General features: G+C 39.5%; 1 protein-coding gene across 3 annotated transcripts in view; it reads right to left on the reverse strand.

Moving 5' to 3' along the window:
• The window catches only part of LOC132197435 (uncharacterized), a 149,127-nt gene extending 126,313 nt beyond the window's left edge, over positions 1-22,814 (reverse strand). For all 3 annotated transcript variants that reach the window (XM_059620728.1, XM_059620726.1, XM_059620727.1), the window contains exon 1: positions 22,625-22,814. The gene's annotated coding sequence lies outside the window, so the exon portion shown is untranslated. The remainder of the gene's footprint in view (positions 1-22,624) is intronic.
• Between the last annotated feature and the right edge of the window lie 802 nt (positions 22,815-23,616).

A 23,616-nucleotide genomic window follows, 5' to 3' on the forward strand; every position in this document is an offset into this window, starting at 1 on the left:
GGTGCGCGTGGCCAATCGACGTGATTGATTGCGCGTCCGCTTTTTCGCGACCGGCATGCTAATAGACCGGCTCTAATGAAAGTGAGCCTCGTCATCGAGACCAAAGTGGTTCTCTGTATCGGGGGGCTGCGCTAAACCAGAGGCCTTCCTTAAATTGCCTACCTATGCACACATGCCCACCGAGAACAATGTGTGTTGCCCACGTATAGCCGAAGCATCGCAGCAGCCACTCACTCAGATGACGGCAGATCCGCTCAATTAATATTCAACGCTTTAATCTGGCTCCTCTCTCGCTCGCTCACTTTCAGCAAACACTAACCGCAAGCAAGCAAATAACGCCGGCCGAGCGACGCACACATTTGGCCTGCAGCCACCGGCAGACGCTGCTGTGCGCACCTAGCACAGGGTAATTTTGGCCTATGCTGCAGACTATTAGAGAGCACAACAGAGAGAGACGACGAGAGAGAAAGACCGATCGGATTTGCTGACTGACGAGGGCGGGCGTGCGTGAAAAGGGCTTTAGCAAGAAAATTGACGTTGAAAATGACTTTGTTAGAGCTGAGAGACGTTTTTGGCAACAATCCGACGCGAGCCAAGTTTCGGAATGTTAAATATACAAGCGAACATTTTCAGAAGGTGTTTTTTAATGGTCATTTCCGTAGAAAAATTGATATGAGCATGAAATAAATTTGAAAAGTTTCAGTTTGTGATAAGTAATAAGAACAAAAACTTAATCAACCGGGGCTCACTGTGGCGTATGGAAACTTTTTGATCTCGGTAATTTTTTGAAAAAATCTTGCTAGTGGTGGAGCCGATTTTCCAAAAATTCCTTTTTTCAAATAACTTGTTTTCTCAATAATTGAAAGTAAACAATGTATTTGTAACAATGAAGACAATTAAACAACAATCATAATATTAATAACAAACAAAAAAACATTTCAAAGATCAATTTTATTTTGATTATCATAAAAAAAGTTTAAAAAAAAACCAAACAAATATGTGAATTAGAGGTTAAAATTATAGTTTAATAATTCCTTGCAATCACTTAAAATTAATGATATTTTATCAAAATATAAAATAAATAAAAAATTAAAACTTTTAGAGCTAATAAAATTCAATGCTTGTATTCATAAATTCGCAAAAATCAAATTTCCCGCTTTGAAACATTTTGTTAGTCTCTTTTTCATTACAAATCTCCATTGGCGAGAAAATAAACAGGAGATCAAATATCCGACGTGTCGAGATCAAAGCAACCGCAAAAACAAACCGATCGATTCTGCACATTGAGGAAATAACTCAGAAATTCCGCTCGCACAAGCGAAATATCTGCCCGGCTATTAATATTCGCAACACAGATGATAGGCAAACTAAGGCGAATTTGTCTTCGGACGCAAAAGAACAGAATGTAAGGAGAGCGACCGCCAGCCCATATAATATTTCGTCGCAGCCGACATGACAAATGATGCAGCCGTGCTCCTTTTATGCTTTATTGTACTATGCATGCATGTGCTCCTTGCCGCTCTTGCATTGTAAATCTGCCCGCCCGGCGCGTACACAAATGGACTCGCGGCGTGAATTATTTAGCGCCAGCCTCTTTTATTGCCGAGCGCGCGCAAGTGCTCCGCTGGAAAAAAAAAATTCCGACGGCGGAAAAATGTTAAGTGCAAAAAAGCACGAGCTTGCTGGCGAATTGCACCTGAGAGCTTAACGAAAAAATATCAAGTTTGGGCAAAATTACTTTCTCTAATCAAATTACTCTGGAGTTTGATTGCGCAGCCAAAAGTTTTAGAACAAGAAAAATGATGGGTCAACGAAAAAAACTAAAATTTTCTTCGTGAAATCTTTTTTCATTAAACTTTTAACTTTGTTAAATTTAAGCTTTGAAGAGGACAATATAAAGTTATTAAAATTTTCTTTTATATCATCTTAAAGCGATTATCTCAACATCAGTTCTTTTTTGTTTGTTTACGTCACAAAAATCAGAAAAAAAAATAATAAGAAAGTCTTTTTTTCAAAATTTTATTTCTAAGAATAGTGTTTTTAAAATCTTTTTAGCTTCTTCAGTAGTAAAATTTTAAATAATCAATCAGTTTAAGGTTCAATTTTTTCTTGATAATTTACTAAATTTTAAAAATGACCTTGTTCAGCACTTATATCTACAAATCTGTATGCTCTATCCACATTTTCATCATTTTACATAAACGTGTCAGTTAAATGCAAGAAAGATTTTTTTATCCGACTTAACCAATCACAAAAGAATCTCAAACGAAACAATGCCAAGTGGAAGCAGGTTAGAAGTTTTCTTTTTCTTTCACCACAATAAATGTCAGAGCACTCGTCGATCTGTCGATAAAAGGTGAAGTTTTTTGCTTTGCTCGGCTGAAGCGCATTGTGCAAGATTGATCGCCGGTTACATATTATAAGCGATAAAGCTGCGAAACGACGGCAAAAAGTGCCATTTATTATTTGCACCCAGACATATATTGCATTGGAAATGATGCAGCCGCGCCTTTGTTTCAATATGACACCTTTTATTCATTTTAATCTCGCCTGTGTGAAGCGCGCGGCTCACTTTTTAATATCCGCTCTCCCACACTCTATTTGATTAAATCATAGTATGGCCCAACGATATGTATTCGGCCGTTTTTCTTGCGTGGAAATGCAGATCTGCGAAGGGGCTGAGCTGGTAATAAAGTAGAATTATTTTCACACCACACCCTCTCCTAGCCTATTCACTGCAGCATGCGTGCCGTTCGATTTCCCTGATTGAATTTCGCCGTTTCCTCGCCGCGCGACGACAGAGTTATCTGCCCCGCGATGCATCCTGCGAGGGTGCTGCACTGCATTTCGGCGCTCATTGCTATTCAAACGCGACAAGAAGAGATTATTTCAACATTCGGATGCTGTCTGTTCCTTTCGAGCAGAGCTTTGATGTGCTGTGGGGGAGGACCAGGGGAGTTGTTCGAAATTGGATTGCAAGGCTTGATAATGTGATTTCTTTTGTGCTGCAATTCTGAGTAAATTTAAAATGCGGCTCTGGAGAGCTAATTTGAAACGTATCGCATTCTGAATTAGAGTTTATTTCCATGCGATGACAAAATTCAAAACGGAAATTTCCATTGTTTGTTATTTTAATGAGGGGACAAACAAAGAAGACTTTCCTGTTGAAAATCTGTCAGCTTAATTTTTTATTTAGGTTAAAGCAATTTCATATTTTTATATTGAAGGTCAATTCTCTTGAACAAGAAGAGTATTTATTGTACAAAAATGAGGGAAAAAAAGCAAATGGACTGTTCTGAATTTTGTGCTGGTGAAAATAAAACTCCTTCGAAACTTTTTGAATTCTTACAGTTAGAGTAATTTTTGGGTCCAAAATATGTCATTTAATTCAAGTATTCAATAAAAATCCAATCCCTGAAGGTTCTTGTTAATTCATCCCAAATACGGAACAGAGAAAATCAATCGCGTCAATTCCGTGCGTATAATTCTGTGTTAAGGCCTTTGAACCCATAGTGTACGATCAAGTGACAATCAGCGGCTCCGTACTACAAGCATATGTAATAGCAAGCGCGAATAAATAATCGGCGTTGTCGCGGCATCTCATTTGCACAGCATTGTTCTGCGCAACGCAAACAATGCCTGCGTGATTTACTCTCAGAGACTCCTCATTGTTATTCGCACATTCGCGCCGCCGTGCAAAACCCCGTACACGTAGCTATTACATGCAGAGAGGTGCTGCGAAACTACAACTACACACATGCACGAGAGAGAGAGAGAGAGAGAGAACGCCTTTTGTGCCCGATGCAATAATTTTTCATTCAAAATGTGCACCTGTGCGGAAGTAATAAATGACTGCTGTGCGCGCGATTCGCTCATGTGTCATTACTCCTCTGGCTGCTGCAATCGTGATTTACCAGGCCGATGAATATTCCGCTTAGCCTGTTTTGTTTGGCGTGTGTCCCTCATATGTACGGGATATTTGCGTTGGTTAATCGTCAGTAGTTGACCGCCATTTTAATTGAATTTTGAAATAGAAACTATGGTTGGCTCATGAAGAGCTTGGAAATTGCAAGTTCATTACCGAGAGTGAACGAATTAATTATTCAATTTACCAATTGGTATGTGAAAGCAGATATATTTTTCAATTTATGGTTGCATTCAAACAAATTTTGCTAAATATTTTCAAAGGCAAACCCAAATAATAACAATAAAATCTTATTTCACAGGAAAATTTGAAAGAGGAATAATAAATAATTTATAGGGTTATTTTTTTTATAATCTGTAACTGTTTTCCAAATTTTAATTTTGTTTCTAATAATTTTAGACAATTTCTTTTGTTTTCTTTAACAAATTCCAATTTAACTCTTGCTTGAAAATGCCAACTAATTGTTTTGACCGTGGGAAATCACAGATTAGCACATCAATTTGGGCAATCACTCGCAATGACACTGGCTTGATGTGGCGGAAAGTGGATAAACAACGCAAACGACAATTTAATGGCAGGTACGCAGAACCGAAAGATGCACCGGGGAGCACCAACCGCGCGTCATTTGCGCTCGTTCGGACGTGAAATATTCGCAAATTGCGCGCGCGACAGGTACACTTGTACAAAGCAAATGTGCCCAACCATCAGGTTACTTAGCCGCGCAATTTAAAAGACATTAGTGTGCGCCAAATTAAAAAAGACATTAGACTCACACGCGGTGTCCCTGCTACTTTGTTTTCTGTTTTTGCTTTTTAACGACATACACACGCATTACATACAGCCGAGAGTTTTTTTCGGCTATCTTGTTAGCGCGCGTATTTTTCCTTGATGGCCGACGTGACACGTAGGAGCGGACGTGTCAGTTTTTGCATTTAATTAGGACGTTAATGGCGCTGAGGGGATGTAAAAAGGAGCCTCGTTGGGAACAGGAAATAAAAACTTGGCTCGCCGGCGAATGACCGCGCCAGACTCGCTTTCGCAAGTTCATTAAGACAACACATAAGCTTTGTTTTTAACTCCCAACCGGCCAATCTATTATTGTGTGTTAAGAAAAATTTATATATTAAATTTTATATTTTATTTAACAATCCATTTTCCTGTCAACGCTGATTTTAGATTAATTATTACCATTATGAAGTTTTTTTGATAAAAAAAAACTGAAATAGACCCAACCTTACAAAGTTATGATTGATTAATTTTGTGTATTTTTCTAAAATCAGGAAACGCAGATGATAAACTTCAAAGTTTAAATTATAGACACGCAGTTGTGTTCTTTTGCTTTTATTTTTAACTTGTGTTTCACGTCTCACAACATTCATCACATAATTAACAAGAAGCTTTTTGCAAACTTATGGAGTTATTTCATTTTGCTCCTACATGCGCGTAACAACTCCATAATTTACGCAACTCTTTGAAACGAAAGACGCAAATGCGATTCTCAGAAATCCTCATAATAGAGAGCTAAGCGGCAGTATAAATACCCTTTTGTAAAGGTATAATCGCTCGCATACATATATGCATGCGAAGTAATTACGCAAAAGGAAGAAGATTAAAGCAAAATGCATAGCGCCCCAACACTAGGACGTTGTTCGTCAAAGTCGCGAGGGACTCTTTAGAAAATTAGCATGCCTTCATCGCCCGCCGCGATAATAAATTCAAAGCCGCGCGCATTCAAACAGTCATTACGACTATTTCCTTCACAGGTGGTGCGAGATATCCTCGTTTGTCGCTATGACTAGGAGAAAAGGAGCAGCAGCCGCGCTTCTAATTACACACACAGAGACCTCCTCATTACTCTAATAACGACAGAAGGAAAATTACACACTCGCAGTACGTACCGCTTTTTGTGCCCAAAAGGATAATCAAATGATGGGCTGTGAAGGGAGATTTATTGAGCACTCATTGGTTCACATCATCATCAAAAAGTTTACCCACGCTTAAATCGCCTGCTGCTGCTGCTGGTCAACAACTTTGGAAAACTATATACTTTTTGTGCCGTCTCACGACTCGGCAAACAAATCTCTTTCGGGCGCGCTTCCAAAGAAAACTAACTTCTCCCTTCCCGTCTCTCAAAAATTAGATTTCATTTCGTCAGTGTAGGAGAAAAAAACTAGCCCTGAGATAAACATCTTTGCCGAATTTCCCTTCCGACGGCAACACAGACTTTGCTTTTCCGTTGGTGGTCAGTTGGAGAGCCAGTCGAGGATAAAGCTTGGCGGGCCAAGTTTGCCGCTGCAGCTTCAGTTTGGAGAGGCGGCTCGAAAAATCGCAATAGTATATATCAGCGGAAAGTTTTTGCAGCCGGCCCATCTCCAAAGTTTGCTTTTCAAGTGGCCATTTAGGAGCAGTTTCAAGCAGTAACAACCATCCAGAATCTGCGTACAGAGGCCAATTTCGAGGCCGCAAAGCTCTAAAAATCATTTTCAGACATGATCTCCCTCCCAGCAGCCTCAGACGGATTAAAAACTGGCTGCGATAGCAACGTAAATCTATTTTTATATCAGAGAACAATCATTATTTCCATCAGCTCAATGTTATCAAAGCTATCCAGATTTTTCATTATATCCATAGAGATAGATTAGTTGTTTTAACTGATAATTTCTTAAAATATTTTATGACTTGAAACAAAATTTTGTAAAAATTTTAAATTAAATTATAATATATAGGGCAAAAAAAGCTGCTGGGAGGATTATTTCAAGTAAGTATTTCATTAATAGAGTTACACATATAATTTCTTTTGAGCTTAATCCATGATTATTAGGATAATTTGACCGTCTGGCCAGCTGCTGCACGCGATCAAGTTCTGAAATGCCCAGTTGTATAGCAATTATTTTTCTTCCACTGCTTCTGCAAAATGCGGCAAAATTTTTTTCCAAAAAAATGGCAAAAGGTTGCTGATTTGAAAAATCTTAGTTTTAAAATTAATAAATTTTCAACATTGTAATTTTTACTTTAGAGTGACTATGAGAATATTTTTTTAAATATATAATTATTATAAGTACCCAGCTTGAAAGCCATGTTGGAAAATGAAACTATAGCTCCAAAGCAAAAACTTCGCAGAAGAGTGATCCTCAAAAATACACCTGCCACACGAATTCCTTCAAAGTCTAGGAAAAAGTGTCTTCAAGACTCGCGTGATTCGCTGCAGCTAAAGCACGATGGATCGGTAATGTTATAGTACGCGCGACGTGTTTCCCAAAATCCCTGATTTCAGTTGGCATCACTTGCATTACGTCGCGCGTTTAATAGTGGTTTTACGTCGCGCATACAATAATGGTTTTACGTCGCGCGCTCAATACTGGTGGCGGTAAAATTTTTAAGAAAACCGATTATTCCATCGATACCTCCACAACATGTTTCTTTTCCTACAATCTTAATTAAGGGGACTGCTAGGAAGAATAGGGGCCCTTGGGATGGGTTCAGAATGGGGCAAGACGACCTCTGGAGGGCCGTGCGCACCCTTATAGCAGGCGCGACGTATCACTATGGGACGCGCGACGGTCGAAAAGCGAACTCCAGAGGGCGCTTTTCACCATCCTCAGAGGCGCGACGCATGGTTATAGGACGCGCGACGCATGCTTATAGTACGCGCGACGCATGCTTATAGTACGCGCGACGCATGCTTATAGTACGCGCGACGCACGATTAAAGGAGGCGCGATACGCGCGGAAAATTAATTGAAAGGTGTTGCACGCAGCCGGAGTTGTGGGCGCCCCACGAACCGGCAACTCGGAGGTGGGCAACCCCCAAGATTAATTTTTGCAGAAGCCGCGAGCGAGGGGTGGAGGCGCAGCGAGGTCGAGGACGTGGGGAAGGCCGTGCGGAGGGCGAGGACAAAAGGGCGGCTGTGTTCATGAGGGGGCTCCGCAGGAGCCCCCTCACGAACCCCGCCCTTTTGTCCCGCCCGGAGCCGGCGTTCACCACGTTCTCGGGCGAGCGCGCCTCCAGCCCGAAGCTCGCAAACCCACAACGGAGTTGCCCACAAAAGGTGTTGTCTGCAAAGGGAGTTGTGGGCACCACACTTTTTGCTTTCTAAGCCCTTTTTGCAGACGATTCCTTTTGTAACCAACTCCGTTGTGGGTTTGCGAGCTTCGGGCTGGAGGCGCGCTCGCCCGAGAACGTGGTGAAGGCCGGCTCCGGGCGGGACAAAAGGGCGGGGTTCGTGAGGGGGCTCCTGCGGAGCCCCCTCATGAACACAGCCGCCCTTTTGTCCTCGCCCTCCGCACGGCCTTCCCCACGTCCTCGACCTCGCTGCGCCTCCACCCCTCGCTCGCGGCTTCTGCAAAAATTAATCTTGGGGGTTGCCCACCTCCGAGTTGCCGGTTCGTGGGGCGCCCACAACTCCGGCCGCGTGCAACACCTTTCAATTAATTTTCCGCGCGTGTCGCGCCTCCTATAATCGTGCGTCGCGCGTACTATAAGCATGCGTCGCGCGTACTATAACCGTGCGTCGCGCGTACTATAAGCATACGTCGCGCGTCCTATAACCATGCGTCGCGCCTCTGACGATGGTGAAAAGCGCCCTCTGGAGTTCGCTTTTCGACCGTCGCGCGTCCCATAGTGATACGTCGCGCCTGCTATAAGGGTGCGCACGGCCCTCCAGAGGTCGTCTTGCCCCATTCTGAACCCATCCCAAGGGCCCCTATTCTTCCTAGCAGTCCCCTTAATTAAGATTGTAGGAAAAGTATTGCGTCGCGCGTGCTATAGAGGTTTCCGTGGTTATCGGGAAATAAAATCGGTTTCCTTAAAAATTACACCGCCACCAGTATTGTACGCGCGACGTAAAACCATTATTGTATGCGCGACGTAAAACCACTATCGAACGCGCGACGTGATACTTTTACATGGGAGCATAAGTGCTGCCAACTTATGAAAAAACACGTCGCGCGTACTATAACATTACCGATGGATCAACATCAAGAAGAATATACTCCTCGCCGCGTTTTTATATTGAATCTCTCGTCTCTGCAGAGAAGAGAGAGAGAGATGGATGCTGAGCGAGCGCGTGTTCATAAAAAATGAGCTGCCCAGCAGGTGAAGATAACTGCAAATTTAATGCGGGTAAAAAGTGTGCGGTGGCCGGAGCTTTGCTCTCTGCTGCTGCTCGGTAAATAATTTTATGGTTTGCTACTGGACGACGGCAAAAAATTGCTCCCAAGCACCGAGAAATTCCGCTCGCCTGCTGCTTCCAGCATCCGCAGAATAATATGAAGCAATTTTTCATTATTCAGTGCGCGGCATAAAATTGATTTATGAATCATTTATTGCCCAGAGAGAGACGGAACTCCTCGCTTGCGGAGAGGAAAGCGCGGCTGTTGTTCGTCCACCGAGAAAATTGAATGATTTCATACCGACGAGAGGTGCATGTTTTTGCAACCAGCGCTGCGTCAGTCGCACCCAACTAGTGCCAATCAAATGACGCAGGTAAAATATAAAAGTTACGACTCACTCCGTAAGTTTACTCAATTTTATGTTTGAATAATTTATTTCATGAAACTCTTTTATCATTAAAATTAAATAGCGAAACTTCAGATGCAATGAACTGGCACAAAATGTCTTTCTAGTTTCAAAATTATTAGAATTTTGAACCCAATCTAATCGTTTGATTTTAATTATGGCATTAAAATTGTCATATTTTTTAGATTTAAATTGATTTAATAATCAAAGAACTGAGACGTGCATAAAAAATATCATTAAATCTCGTTGCTGATCTCTATTTTAATTTGAGCCGAGACGCAGCCAGTTAAGCCAGTCTTGGGCCTAATTAAGCTGAGCTGTCTCGCATGTGTGTGTTTTTGTCTTTTGTTTGCCCAAACAACAGGTGGCGAAGACGGACGTATATAATATTTAAATTTACAGCTCGGCACTTTTTATCTCCACTAATACACGGCGGCACAAAGGCGCAGTCTAAAGTGCTGTTGTTGTTTTTTCGAGAGGGTAATTAATGTTGTGTCCATAGAATGCCGTCACACACACGCTCAAAACAATAGCGCGGCTCGAATTTTCACCGACTGTGTGTGTATTTATTCAAAGTGGAAAGAGTGCGCTCTGTTGATCAAAAAGAGGAAATCTCTCGCCCGGCCGCCGGACTAAAGAGCTGTTGAATTAATTAGATCCGCACGCGAAAAGGTGTGAGACGCGGCACCTTTGATTTCCTGTTGCCACCAATGATATTTCCTGCCACTTTTAATCCCCAGCATTTGCATTTCGTAGCAAGGGGCATTTTAATGACATTGGTTTTTACAATTCAAATTATTAAACACGCCAACTAGGAATTTACAAGAGGAGAATAATTCTGTGGCTTTTCTATTTGAAAATTCGGAACCATTTCCATTTGATAAAGGTATGCAGAAAAATTAATTGCTTACACTTCGTGTGAGGGAAAAGGTTCATATATTCACATTTATTTTACTCATAAATTTAATTTTTTTGTCAAAGAAAAAGTTGTTTAATTACCACAAAACAAATAAGAAAATTCAAAATTTTTGAATAATTTTTTTCTCCTTGTGAATTTAATACAGTGTTGTACTTCAATGAAAGCCTTTTGTGGACAAAATCAATTGATCTGCAAGAGTCCTTCTTGCCAATGGGAGCAAACCAACAAATCGGATTGATTTTATCATTCGGCGGTGCGGAGTCAATGTCTCGGAAGACATGACGTATACTTATATATACCTGGAGAAGTGTGCTTTCTGTGTCAAGCGCAGATCGCGGCACGGCACAATAAAACAGAGACCTCGCCGATTGCCAGATATAAATGAGAAGGAAAAGGGGCGGAAGGGGGACGCCAACCCCGAGATGGGTCTCCATTTCACCGTTTGCATGAAATCGATTGATTTAAACGCAGGCAGGATAGACAAAATACACTCTGGGAGGAATTTTATTGACATTCGTGCCACTGACAACCTCTTTATATCTCGTGCTGGGGATTAGACGCAGAACGCTTCTTCCTCTCCTCCTCTATAGCCAAAACCACGTTTTTTTTTCACCGGCAGCCGCGAGGAGAAATGAATTTTTAACTTGCGTTTTGAATGGAGTTTGCTGATTCAATTGTGCCTTTCTGCGAGAGACTGCAAATTTTCGCCAGCGCGTTTTTGCCGTCCATTGAAAAATAAATGTCCTCTGCTCCATCTTCCTAGCTGAGAGCACACACGCGGAAACACACACGCAGCCGAATTCAAAAAGCGACCCATTAAAATTCCAGCGATTCTTTCGCAATATGCGCGCACAAAAGGCCGCCAAGCTGAATTCATCAGAGGAAAAACATCCGCGGGTGGAGGACAAGCTGCTTTACCAATGTACAGAGAGAGTTTCATTAAATTCTTTATCAGATTCAATTTGTAGCGAACAAAAGAGATTTGGGGCCAGTTTTGTGTTACAGACGACGAATGTATGTTTCCACCAACCCTTTTGAAAAAGCGAGGACTACTTGTGTATGTACGTCTGTATATATTTGGTGGGGGCAGAGCACATACATAATACGAGCCTGGCAATTATCGTGATGAAATATATCTAATTTCAAATGGGGCCGAATGCGCTGCTGCACAATGGGCGAAAATAGGAATGTGTGCGGCATACATATTCGTGTAGCAAATTAAACCCTTTGCTGAAAGCACATATGAATGCATGACGGAGAAAGAGAGTGAGAGAGAAAGGCAGGGGAGAGGGCGCACAACAGACCATTACTAACGCCTTGTCAGCATCTGGGTCGGTGCAAAATCAAAATATGGAAAAATTACAAAGTTTTAGCTATTTTTTTGAATTTGTATTCTTTGGTATTTTTATTAAAGATTTTCAATTTTCAGCGATTTATGTGAAAAAAAAACTTTTAAATTACTCCAAAATGTAATAATTAACAGTTAAATTTAATTTTTTTTTTTTTTCATTGAAACTTTACATCTCTAATTTTATAGTTTAGATCGTTTGTTAATAAACGTTTCAAAATCTGTAATTTTCCCATTTTTGCAGTAAAATTTCAAGATTACAAATGTATGCTCACCATAGTTTCTCTGCAAGTTCACAGTAGCATAATTATGTTTTAAAAAGTACCACCGCTAATGTGAAAGTACCTTCTCGCACTGCCCCTATTCCCCGCAGACATATAATGTGCGAGAGCAACCCTTGCACTCATTGCGAATTAGCAAACGAACTGTGACACGAACGCTGGAATTCATCAATGTGTCCGGTACTGGTCCGCCGGTTGCATATTTAAGAGGGGTCGGCTGAATTTATAAATGGTTTAGCCGGCGAGCAGATGGATTTATTGCCCTCCGCTGACTATATGCGCGCGTGTTGTGTGGGGGTGCCACTCACTACAGCGTTTATTATGATTTTCGAGAGAGAAAGGGATTCCAAACAGGCTTTGATCCGAATTCCGAACCATCTGAGAGCGGCAGAGAGTCGTTAAAATTGAAAACTTGTAGAAAGCACGGAAATTCCATTCTCTCAAAATTCGACTTGTGAAAATGCAAATCGACGGCGGTGTTTGGAACAAAAACGCTGGAGCAGCCAGAAAAGTTGAAAGCTAACAACTCCCGTGGATGTTTTCAAAGATAAACATGAAGCTTAATAAGCATAAGAAAGAGGGTCAAAAGTTGCGTTGCAAAGGGGCTTTTAGCAACCGTCTCAGATAAAAAATAAATCAGCCGCGTGTGTTTTAAAGAGGGCAAGATGTTGCAGAGATTCTCGGCCGATAGGCTAACTTCTTTATGACTATGTCCGCCATATAGCCCTGTATGCTTTTTATCTTTGGCCGCGCGTGTGTGTATGGTCGGGAAATAGCAAAACTTTTCCAGCGCCGCCAAAGGGGAATGAGAGAGAGCTGCGTTTTAATGAAAAATTATATCGGAGGAGGGATTTAGGAGACGACGCAAATTGCTTGGCCGGGGTTTCACTCACGGCCGCCAGATTAATTTTTCAACTGGTCGCCGCACCGAACCGAGCTAGAGGGTTTTCGCAATTATTCAGGCCGCGACTGATGTGTGTGTGTGTGTGTTTCGCTTGCATACGTCTTCCGCCGCGCACATTCCTTTTAATGGCCCCCTAAAACCCCTAAAAGCGGCCGGCTCTTCCTTTTCAATAATTTAAGTCGACTCTCAAGGAAGGAAAATTTGCTAAAGCTCTCTCGTAATTTTCTGAAAAGCAAAACACGGCTTTTTCTATACCTCTCGGTGGCTGAAACCACAATAAAGTCAGCAGACGCTGCAGTTTTTCGGCTTGAATTGAGAGTGCGAATTTGCGAGATTTGATGCTTCCTAAGTTGCTCGAAAAATATCTAGTTCGCCACTACCAAGATTTAAAGCATCGAACGTATAGCAGCGAGTTTTAAAGATTGCATTTTAAAATAAAATTACATACAAGAGAGCTAGAAAAATACTTAAATTTATTATTTTTAATCCAATGAAATCTATATTATATTTTATTTAATGTTAAATATTATCTAAAACAATAATGAATTTAATATTATTGGAGTCACTCTTATTTTCCTATGAAAACTGCCTTAAGTAACTAAAAAAATTAAGTAATTCCATTGCATTAACAAATTATTTCGTTTTTCAACTTTTTTAACAAATAAATTTTTCACTCACTGCTATGTTAAAATCTCATCCTTCTGCTTCGTCTGCTGGCAACTCTAATATTTGAGGGTAGAGAGGTGGAAACGTACCTGTAACAAAACAAAAACCGTGACAATTTGAGTTAAATATAAATCATGTAAGCAAATTCGTGCAAATTTTTCAAGAGTGATTCCGCTTATAAAAGAGGCAGCGGTGCGAAGTGTTGATAAATTAGCGGCAGCTCACAGCCGGCAGAGCAAATCCTATTTTTCCCGGTGTTAGAAGGGTGGATTACGAATTTTTCGAGGGGCGGATCAGCTGGCTGCGCTTCTAATGGATCTTTGTCGTCGCGGCGTGCATGTGCTCTTGTGCTATGATGGATCACCTTCGCTTTTGATCCATTACCGCCGGAGCAGCCAGCCGATTCCCGCGATTTGTTTGACATGAAGGATGATGAAGTAAAAGCAGAGGACTGTGGAAATATTTTCATTTGCCTGAATGAAGAGCCTTTTTCCAAAGTTGCCTGCGACACTGGATTTATTCGAACGCGCTGCCGCCGGCCTGACTAATAAAGTGCGCAATGATTAATGTTGCCGAGCAACTTTTCCTAATGCAGAAGCGCCCAGCTTAAAAGTTATCTCTGTGCCATCCGTTTGTCACGCAGTCATTTTAAACCGCGCCGCTTTTAAAAAATTATTTATTTTTCAGCCGTTTTTTTGTTATATTTGTTTGTGTGTTGCGGTGCCTGGTTCAATTTGGGAAAATGCCCATCCAAATCACCGTGCAGAAAACAGACAAACACTAGCGCGAATTCTGTCAACGCATTTCCATGGCAACCGGAGCTAATTCACTCTTTCAATATTTAATCCGGTGCGCACGGCTCAATTGCAATAAATATAGCCGGCAGCGTACCACCGACGAAAAAATTGATTGGCCAGTCTGCAATTTATGTTACAGAGAGAGTCACGCTAGCGAAAATGCCAAAAAATCCCATCAAAACTCGGATAAAATGGTTTCACGGAAAAAATTGGCAACATTTAATTTGTACGCTTAGGAATTTTTGCACAACACGTTAAAAACATTCAAAGGTCGTTTTCAAAATACTTAATCTTAATTATTTCATTGGTCAGATGTACAAATTTTTATTTAAAAGTCACAAGAAATATTTTATAGTAATTTAAATTTTCATGAATTTTTATCTAAAATTCTTCTTTGGTTTATAGTTCAAAGTTAGATAACTGTCAGACTGCAAGTGCTTCTGAAGTCCACTTAAGAAGAAATAATAAGAAAGGAAAAATTAGAAGATAAATATTTCAAAAAGGCTCTTGAAATTTCGCTTATATATATATATATTCTTTCCAAGCAAAGCGCCAAAGCACGCACAAAACAGTGTGAATTATTTATCAGGCAATTTAATTTCATGCCTCTCCAAAAAAGCGTTTCCCCACAATTTTTATTTTTTATTACAAACCAGGCCCATCTCATTAAAATGATCTGCACGCCAGTGGTAAAAATTCTGGCGTTTCTTTTTTCCCCTGTTTATCAAGGCGGCGAATGGTACATATATTTACAGCCTGATGCGTAATAAAGTTTGTGAGAGAGTGTGTGTACCGCATTTGCATATAAATGTGACAACGATATCTCCTTGCGTGTTATTTAGGATGTGTTTTATGGGTCTAGTTTAAATGTCTGCAGAGCCGACTCGTATTTTTTCACTCGCACGCAGTGTGTTGTTGGACACTACTTTTATTGGCCTCTAACCCCGCTTGCGTCCTCTCAGGTGCACGGACCGGAGGTTCCTTCCGCTCATCGGAAGTTTACTACTGCTTTTCATCACGGTTTCGGAAACTTTACAGGACCGGCGACTTTCACGTTCGCACGAGAATCGATTGGATTCGACAAGTGCGTGCCTCGCTCGGTGATTTGCGGGCGTTTTATGCCGCTGCGAACGGCATTCTTAGATTGGATTGCGGAAGTTTCACGTGTGCATGCCGGGAAAATAGGGAGCTCCAATTTTGCAAGAGCTGCAGAGCCAGCTGAGAGAGAAAACACCAGGCATGGCACGAGTTAAACACGCTCCAAATAAAAATTGGAGATGCTCAATTTATTAGACATACACAAATAATGTTAGTTTATAACCAATTATCATATAAAAGTTGACTTCTTTTGAAACTTTTCATTTTGTGCTTATTTTTTAAATTTTTAAGGACGTGTCTATTATTTTTTTTATTCTTTTCTCACTAAAATTTTGAAATATGATAAGAACAAAGGATAATTCACATACAACCAAAATGAATCTTAAAATTCATATGCTTAATTTTTTACAAATTCTCATTATTAAACAATCATCTCTAATTACAATAATACAAAACGTTTTTCGTTGAAAATACACAACTAAACATATAAATTTACAAAAACATGCATCATATGTGGCTAATACCTTGGCGTGGGATATAAAAATTGCGTTTACAGCTTGCAATAAAACTTGGATGAGCAAAAAATAATTCCTAGAAGCAAATTTTCACATCATGTGTGCCATCAACGCACGACACACAATGATATAATAATTCTTTTTATGGAGTACAAAGTGAGATTAAATTGTCGAGAGAGCCTTTCTTGACCTTCCCGGGCACAAAAAAGGAGACATGTGATACTCGGCCTTTTTTTCCTCGACGAGAGTGAGCAGCGCAGGTGATGCCGCCAATAATTGGTGCGCCGGATTCTCCAAATATCGCAGAATCATCGCGGTGCTCTTTTGAAATACCCACTTCTCTCTTTCGAGAGAGACACCGATAATTATCTGTCTGTCGAAGAATAAAAAAAGCATTATTTGGATCATCGCGTGTTTTGTCTCTCTCGCGAGAGAGCGTGTGTGTATTCGCGCAAAAGAGTAAACGCGATGGGGAACACGGGCAGCATCCGGAGCTACACGCAGCGAGATAAACTAGGAAGGAACTCGCAGGCAAAACCGCTACTTTATGCAAATTAAGAGAGGCGACGCCGCGCTGCTGCTTGTTTGATGCCGCAAGAACTTTGCAGAGGCCGGGCAAATAATTTCACAATTAACTCCCCGATCCCAAATTAATTGTCCGGACGCAAGGGCTCGGAATGTTAAATGGGAGAGCGGAGAAGCTCACTTTTGCAAATTAGCTGCTGCTGGATTAGCAGATGCCTCGCAGATCTACCGAGACTTTGTGAGGCCGACTTGAGCCGCTCGCGGAAATTGCACCACGAAAGCTGCTGCTGGCTGACGGAATTACGCCAGCATAGACTTATTGAATGGTGTATTAGAGGCACTACATGGGCATCTCTCTCTGGGAAGAGAGTAATTGGCAGGGCGAACTGGCGAAGTTTTGCAAACAGATATCTAATTATGGTTTGAGATTTTGAAGCTGCAAAAATAATTAATGTCAGTAATAATTTTATGTTCCTAATTATTTGGATTAAGAGATTGATTAAATTGCTTCATTAAGTTCATTTCTTAATCAAAATTTTGTAAAATCAGGTAAGAAGTTTTGAGTAAAAAAAAAATGATTAAAAATGACATTTTCTTAAAAAAAAAAAATAAAATATAGAGGCAAAATATACTGAAAAAGAGATTTTATAATTTTAAATTTAATAATTTTATATTCCTAATTATTTATATTATGAGATGGATTAAATTGCATCATTTTCTTTATTCAAATTTTGTTAAATCAACCAGAAGGTTTGAGTGCAAAATTATTTAAAATAATAATAAAGAGGCAAAAAATACCGACAGTGAGATTTATATAATTTATCCTTCATCAAAGGAAATCCTAAAATTTTCAATAGGAGAGTTTATAAATAGCCTCAATATATCTCTATCTTTTAATTCCATGAAAACACTCTGCTGTCAGTTTGTAACAAACGTTAATTAAAGTTTCCGTTTCCAAATACCCGGCATAAGCACTTGCACATTTAGGTAATTGTGTGTTAAACACGCCGAATTCGGTCCTTTGAAGTGTGAGCGGAAAATAAATTCGACGCGGCGCGCTCCGCAGTTTGAATGGAGCTTTGCACAATGAGCCGCGGCAGTCGGTGAAAAAGCGGCACACGCCAAATTTACCAAAGCGTTATTATATTTATTTTGGGTTTCGCGTTGTAGGAAATCGCGAGCCACGCAATGTAGAAATAAATAATTCACGTTTGCTGAATAGACCGTGCGGACAAAAAAGGAAAGAAAAATATGAAACTGTCGCTTTGTTCCGCAAATATTGACGGTGATTTGAATATAAAAGCCAACTAACCTACGCTTGAATTAACAGTTTGTGCAAAAAGCTTAATTTTTCTGCAAACACCAATTAAAATTTGCGCAGTTGTTGTTTGCCTGCCGAGAGGGAGAGCGGAAAATCGATAATTTCTCCACTAATATGACACAAAACATCTCTCTCTCTCGCTTTGAGTTTGACGCGCGTTTGTCAGTTTGAGAGGCAAAAGAATTCCTCCGGTGTTTGTCTGGTACCGCAGAGCTGAAAGCGTTTCACTCTGCCAACAACACGTACGCCGCCGAGCCATTAACACTTTGCCAATATTGAAAATGAACACGGTGCGCCGGCAGTTTGATGGCATCGTTGGGATGGCTAGTTAAAATAAACAGCGCCGAAATGCACATATACACATTGCGCGCAAACACCGCGGCGCTCTCTCACTTATTTATAATTATTTTGGAGGTAATTGTTTCCCGGCACTTTCGAAAATTTACAACAGCAACAACATGTGCACTTTATCAACACGACCGCGTCACAATTGATTTTGCATAGAGTACATCAAAATGTTATACTGGACACTGTATTTCGTGATATAAAATTGAAACTAATAATTAAAATCAATTTTGTAATAATATATTTTCTGCCGATAAGTTTTTTTATTTTTTTTTTTTATTTAGGGTCAGGCCAAGACAAAGTCTTGTCGGCCTGTACCCTTTATTAGTGGTGCAGAAGGCACCACCCAAAATTTTTTTTATTTATCGTTTTTGGGTTCAACTTTATTTAAAAAATCATCATTTTTTGCTGGCATATTAAAATGTTTTATTGGGAATAGCAATTCAGAATAACTAGGAAAATTGTTTACTGAAACTAAATTAATAAGCAAAGTGTTGAAAGCATTAGGGGTTCAATCAATTTCTTACAGGATAAAAAACAAAATTGATGAAATGATTAAATTTTGATATTTCGGCTAAACTTCTTTGATTTAGATCAAACTGATGGGAACTGATTTTTTTATAAGAAATTAATTTTCTGTGCGTTATATAATAATGCTGAGATTTGAAATATATACACAATTAGAAGCATATTATTATGTAACAAAGAAACAAAAGAATTCCTCATGAATTAAACGGCCAATTAATTATTTGAAAATTTTCTCAAGAGCCCCTTTATAACTGTAAACATAAATTATTAATTTTTGAGTGGAATTTGAAAATTATCTTTTAGATAATTTTTTAATAGTCATTTAAAAGGGGAAAATTCAAAAATATTTCATTAATCTTGTAAAGTTTTCTCAAAAGCTGTTGAAAAAATATTTTTTTCATACAAACCGCAAGCAACAGTGCCAATAGTGTAGATTTTATCATCCAATACATCGCATTGAGCACTTAAAATTATTATTTTGTGTGTAAATTTTTTTCATTTTCTCATTATTCTTATTCCATGCTCTGGGCCAAATTATTACTGCACATGAGAGAGTTTCAGCTGAAACAACCGCAAACGACGGCCTGTCTGGTCGACTGTGAGCAAAGTAATAATAATCACGCTAGCTGCGAGTTCAACTCGAATAACACGATGATAATAACAGCAATGTGCACAGCCGTCAGGTGCGAAATAGGGTTGTTGCATGTAATAAAGGATGTGTGTGTGTCTTGTTGCCCGGTGTGTAATTCCACCTCAGTGAGAGCAATGAGGCGCTGCTGCTCATAAGCAAAACTGGAATATGACTCACTTTATAATACGCCCTCTCATCACACCTACGGAGGGCGCGGGTGGATGGATCTTGATTACGCCAGCCCGACGCACTCCGCCGCGACAGAAATAAATTTCCAGCTCGTCTCTCGAGTGCGACTAGCAAGTGCCCTTTATTGCTTCGAATGCACACTTTCGCGTCACCTAATGAATGCTGATTAATTTCCCGCACTGGGCATCGGTCCAGAATTTTAATTAGTGGATTTATGAGGCATCTTCTCGCGTAATTAACGATTTAAAAATTTATTTTAGCTATTGCAAGCCTCAAAGCTGGACAATGATTTAAAAAATACAAATCTCTAGCATTTTTTTTAAAGGAAAAACTGGTAAAAGTCATCACTGTGGCAGGCAGATTTGGAAGAAATTGCATGCATGCGTCTGGAATTTCGGCTATGCAGTCTGGTGATTTCTTCCATTTCCACCAGACATTCCAGGCAAATGCCGGCATAGTTCACATTCATAGGCCCCAGCCTTCCTCATCCTTGAAATTCTTAAACACCGCTGTGGGGCCAAGGTCACCATGCTATTGGTCCTTGAAATTTAGCAAACGCTAGAGCAAGTCCCAAGAAAAAATTAAATAAGAAAAACAATTTTTTTTAAATTATCCTATTTATGAAACTAATCAAATTTCTGATTTTTTTTTTTTATTTAATTAAAAGAAAAATGATATTAACATGTTGCGGTGAATTTTGCACAAAAATAACAAAAGCTGAAGTTGCGAAGAAATGTTAATGGAATCTTGAGATTTTATTGACTAACTTCTAAATATTTGAGAACCTTGAATATTTTGCTCCATGGTGACTGTTTTTGCCATTTTCACAAGTAACAAATTTATTTTAAGGAGCCAGCAGAAAAACCCACCATAAAAATAAATGTTATTATGCCCTAGACAGAAAGCCGATCTTTTTACATTCGGGAGAGAGAAAATTATGTTTCACTTGTACAAAGTTTGTGTGTGTCCATAAATATGCTTGACCAAACGACATGTCTTTTTTCGTCGCTCACTCTCCGTGAAAAAACGGCAGAATTTTCGAGTTAAACCGATCGAGACGCAGAGAACGTTTAGCAAAACCCACGCGCGGATCGGGCACAATTTGCAGATACAGAGCAGCAACATAAAATCAAACAAGCGCCATAAAATCCAAGTGCGGGCAAAAAAGTAGACACTCGGCTGCTGCGGGATCAAGTGCTTGGGCGCTGAAAGTGCGAAAAAGTGAGAGAGAGGCCAAATCCGCATTAGCGCCAAAGTTCATGTTCGGAGGTTCGGAGCGATGTTGGATTTGGTATTGGAGTATAATTTTAATATTTTAACTGGAAAAGTGAGCGTGTGCAAGAGAAGGGGGAAGAAAAAATAAAAAGTTTTGCGGCTTGTTCAACACGGCAGGGCATGAATATTGCATGATTCGAAGTAGAAGAACTTTGAGTGTGCGCGATGTTATTCCTGCAATTTCCTTTGATGAAAAAGGAACAAGTCTCTCATTTGCATCGCTGCTGCCGTTTCATTTTTCGCACGCGCGCCCCTAATAAATTGAGACGTGACATTTCCCGATTTTCGCTCTGCAGCACCATCAGCCCATCCATCCGTCCAACAAAATATAAAAAGCGATCAAGAGCTTTTCTCTTTCGAGAGCTCTCATTGTTTTGCAGCCCCGGCGAGAGAGAACAAAAAAATAAATCCACTCGCTGCGTGCACTTCTTCTTCTCAGCAACAATGGTGCATCTCAAAGGGCGGTGCACCGATTACAGAGGAAAAATCAACCCTTGTCGCACGTTCTGCGCCCCCTAGCGCGACTCACGACGGAAATAATGGGCGAAATCTGTTGCGACACTCTTGCAGGTCAATGAGACAGCGGTTTGCAATCGAGTGCTCTTCAAAAGTTTAAAAAAATTTACCCCCAAGGAAGTGATTTTTTTTTTAAAATCCCACGCTACTACAAAATTCATTGAAGTGAATTATTTTTTTAAAAATATTTATTAGACAAACTATAGGATAAAAAAATTGTGATTTCGAGTAATATCTTTGTGAAATATCAAATCTATGGCACCTCAATAAATTTCTGTAGCTTTTTTTAGATGATTTTCAAAAAAGTTGAAGAAAAACGAATAAAATTAATTTTTACTTATATAAAAACGTGGCTTGCTAAAAATTTCTAGGTGACCAATTTTTTACTCAAAAAATTTTCAGCTTGAGTGTCAACTATTTGAAATTTTTTGCCAACAAAGTAATTTTGAGCGTTTCATTTCTCAATTATTTTTTATTTTTTTCAATTGTTAAAAAATATGTACAATTGTAGGGTGCGGAAATTGAATTGTTGGACACAATGGCTAGGACAAATTTTAAAACAAGCACGTTTGGATCTGAACCTACAAATTTTTTTACACAATTTTTATTATATATATTATTTATATAATGTTCCTGAATATAATTAACTTTTAAAATATTAATAATTTGCAGGGAAAACAGATTGTCTATGTACATTAATTAAACGGGCGGTTTTTGTTTCTGCATAAACAAAATATTTTTATCGCCGTGCGTGTGCGAATGATTATTTTGTTTAAAGCTTATCCTTCTGGTTGTTTTCAGCTTTTCTATTCATTCATTGCGAAATGCGAATTCTTTAAACATAAAGTAAAGTCAAAGACAAGTTTCGAAAACGCACGAGTTGAATCCAGCTCAACTCATACGAATTCTTACAAATTCGTTCGTATTGATTTGCATGAACTTGATCGTAGACGCTCAATGCTCCCATTTGTTTAACTTGGGCGACTGCGACAAAATCTGAACTGAGACAAGCCTTTAAAGCTTCTGACGTGAGATATAATAAAATTCACATTATCATATAAACGGAAAAGATCCGCGGGCATGCAAATATTCAAATTAAACTAAATATAATTCACAATTACATAATTTGACCAGAACATTCTTACGTTACTGATGAATTCAAATTTTTTAACGCAGAATTATTCAATCATTTCAAGTTTTTCACGACTCATTTGGATTCCTTTGAATTTTCCAGAAATTTTAAACAAAATTTCAGGGAAAAAACAAAAACTGATCAGTTGTTGTTTTTGTGCCAAATTTTCGCCGCAAGAGGATAAAAACTGACCTTAGTTTGCTGTGAAGAAGACGGTCCAGAGTCGAGAGCGGAAGCTGGGCGCAGGTGTCACACGAAAAAGTGTCCAACGTGGGCGAGCGAGCGAACACAAACAAGCGAGGAGGAGAGCGACTGGTGCGATCTCGAGTGAGAGAACGTGCGGACGACCCCAGGCAGGGTGTGCGACCGGCAGCAGCACCAACTCGCCACTGACAGCCGCGATCGCAGACATGCTCTCTCGGTGACGCATGCGTACCCGAAATATACTCGGCGCGCCGCGCCCTCGCCGAGCATCTGCCAAAATTCTGCCACCCACCTTGACATCAATTTCGCAAATCGTCCAGACGCTTTTTTCAAGCTTTTTGCACTCATGTGTAATCGCACACTTCCGCTCGGGGTGCGAGCCAGGAATTTTGAATGTGTTTTGCCAAATCATTCTCCACAGTACGGATTTATTTATTTCAATAAATTCAACTATGTACACAAAAATACTTCATTTTATATCAATATGTGATACACTTTTTTTATAAATCATAATATGATTTTATATTATTTATTGAAAAATAAATCATAGCTGAAAATAATGAAAAAATACAATAGAACACACCAGTTAATTTAATTTGAGCTTTGATACGAAATATTTTAATGCTAAATTATATATATATGTTTTGCAGGGCTCATCGTGTTGCGAATTGAACAGGAAAACATAAATAAATAATATTATAATTTTACGCTATATTCATAATTTAATTTTTTTTATAATGTAATTATAGCTAATCTATATCATTTTACCGGATCTACTGTCTGCAAGTCCCTTTGTGTTATCAAACTTTTCAGAAAAGGTGTTAATAAATTAAATATGATTGAATGACATAACAAAATTGATGCTAAAAAATTAAGAAACTTAATTTTGACGCACGTTTACAAAAAAGCAGAATGACGAAATTCAAAAATTACTCTACAAATCACTAATTTAAATTAGAAACATCTTAAAATGACTTTAT

The sequence above is a fragment of the Neocloeon triangulifer genome, unplaced genomic scaffold (genome assembly GCF_031216515.1).
Source record: "Neocloeon triangulifer isolate White Clay Creek 2 clone unplaced genomic scaffold, ASM3121651v1 ptg000012l, whole genome shotgun sequence".
NCBI classification, from domain to species: Eukaryota; Metazoa; Arthropoda; class Insecta; order Ephemeroptera; family Baetidae; genus Neocloeon; species Neocloeon triangulifer.